The sequence below is a fragment of the Alosa pseudoharengus genome, unplaced genomic scaffold (genome assembly GCF_046254945.1).
Source record: "Alosa pseudoharengus isolate Yale_2024_CS ecotype anadromous, Long Island Sound unplaced genomic scaffold, YU_APseudo_1.1 YU_APseudo_1.1_scf_15, whole genome shotgun sequence".
NCBI lineage: Eukaryota > Metazoa > Chordata > Actinopteri > Clupeiformes > Clupeidae > Alosa > Alosa pseudoharengus.
In genome coordinates, this window is record NW_027468620.1 from 31,520,847 (window position 1) to 31,523,346 (window position 2,500).

Here is a 2,500-nt window from a genome sequence, read left to right on the forward strand (position 1 = left end):
CACTCCTTTAAAAAACAGACAGTTCAGACATCTACAGATTAACAACGAATACATAGAACACATACTACAGACTACTGTCAGAAGGAAAGGGAAGAGTGAGATGAAAGTGTGTGTGTGTGTGTGTGTGTGTGTGTGTGTGTGTGTGTGTGTGTGAGGGGGAGAGAGAGAGAGAGAGAGAGAGCACAAGTCAGAGGGAGAGAGAGAGGGTGGGAGTGTAACTGTAAAACAAATGGGTATGAAACTATTCAACTGTTATTGAGACTTTTACATCAGTGCAGCGACAACATTAGACCTGTTTTAACCAGGTCTCAAACAAACACATCTCACACTACACACACACACACACACACACACACACACACACACACACACACACACACACACACACACACACACACGAGTCAGGGGAGGCTCTTGTCTCCACACACACATTTATATGCACACACACAGTCTGACCACAAAGCAACACACACCATGGAATGTTCTATGATGGGCAGACTGCATGGATGGGAAAATGAGAGAATAAAGAGAGAGGGAATAGAAGGAGAAATAGAGAGAGAGAGAGAGAGAGGGAGGGTAAGACTGGCAAAGACAGTTGGTGATGGAGAGAACGGAAGACAGAGAAAGAGAGATGCAGAGAAAGTGTGACTGAGAACGAGTGAGTGATGGAGAGAGAGAGAGAGAGAGACAGCAAAAGAGAGAGGGAGAGAGAGAGAGGGAGAGAGAGAGAGCAAAAGAAAGGGAGAGAGAGAGCTGGAGCATGGGGTTTGCGATGAAAAGCGGCCCCTTAGATAATTTCATGTGGGGAAAACAAACCGTTATTAAAACAGCATTTTGCGCCCAGCAGGCATGGAAATGCAGCCTGTATAATGCCAATTCCACACTAATTGCTACTTGCATTTCTAAACGAGACTACAATTACCGAGTGCCTACAAAGCCTGCCGCATCGCTCCCCCCCTCCGCCAAAAGCCCCGCCGGTAAAATTATAGGTGTGCGGCGCGTGCCCGCAGTGCCCTCGATGGCCTGCAGGGGACCGGGGCAGCGGGCAACGCTCTGCTCTGCTCCAATCGGCTCGCCTCGTCCCGGCCCGCTGTAATGGAGGCTTTTACCAGGGGGAGCAGAGGGCCCAGCTGCCAGCGCAGTGGTGCCAAAGCAGCGCACACACACACACACACACGCGCACACACACACACACACGCACGCACGCACGCACGCACGCACGCACGCACGCACGCACGCACGCACGCACGTGCACATACACACGCGCACACGCGCACACGGACGCACGGACGCACACGCACGCACGCACGCACGCACACACACGCACACACACACAAAGTATGCAAACACAAGCACAAGCGTTTTTATACACACAGTCGTGCACTCACAACACAAGTCATGTTTGTAAACACACCCACTCACTCACACAAGCACAAAAACACACACACACACACACACACACACTACTTCACATGTAAGCTACACAGATGTCTATCTCTACCAAACACACACACACACACAGAGAGAGAGAGAGCACTCGACTGGCAGCTGCGCTGTCGTAGGGCTGTATAATTAAGATGTGTTTACACTGCATTTAGAGAAGCTCTAATGGGCTGATACTGATAGGGCCTGTTTACACAGGCGATACCAATCACCTCATACTGGACACACTGGAGTGGGGGAGAGGGAGAGAGAGGGGGAGAGAGAGAGGGGGGGAGAGAGAGGGAGAGAGAGAGAGAGGGGGAGAGAGAGAGAGAGAGAGAGGGAGAGAGGGGGAGAGGGAGAAAGAAAAAGAGTGAGGGGGAGAGAGAGAAAGGGGGAGAGAGGGAGAGAGGGGGAGAGAGGGAGAGAGGGAGAGAGAGGGGGAGAGAGAGAGAGAGAGATGGAGATGGAGAGAGACTGAGGGACAGGGGGAGAGATGGGGGAAAGGAAAGACAGACAGACAGACAGACAGACAGACAGCATACAGCATCATACTGGCCAAAGAGAGATGAGGAGGGACGGGAGGAAGGGCCAGAGAGAGACAGACAGACAGACAGAGAGACAGAGAGACAGAGAGACAGACAGACAGAGAGACAGAGAGGCAGACAGACAGAGAGACAGAGAGGCAGACAGACAGACAGAAAAAAGGATAAACAGGGAATCTTGCCGTTAGCTGGCTTTACTAGAAGAGTTGGGACCCTGTGGCCAGATATGGCTCTTTTTGCTATGGGACCCTGTGGCCAGATATGGCTCTTTTTGCTGACTGCATGTGGCTCGTGGAGAAATCTGATAAAAAAAATGTATGTGTGGAGATATTTTTACAGTACTATCTGTGTCCATCCAACATCAAAAGTCCCTACTGTTATTAATACATCTCCACATGTCAGCACCAAAACTCAATTTGCATTGGACAACGCAGTCCAACATGGGACATGTATGTCAACTCCATACTCTACATTCAATCAGCCCTCACTTCGCCGGTTCATCTAGCTTACTCGGACCATTACAGCTCCTTAAG

General features: G+C 50.6%; 1 protein-coding gene across 1 annotated transcript in view; it reads right to left on the bottom strand.

Annotated features, from left to right (window-relative positions):
* Positions 1-2,500, bottom strand: part of lrpprc (leucine-rich pentatricopeptide repeat containing) — a 79,661-nt gene that overhangs the window by 39,866 nt on the left and 37,295 nt on the right. The window lies entirely within an intron of this gene.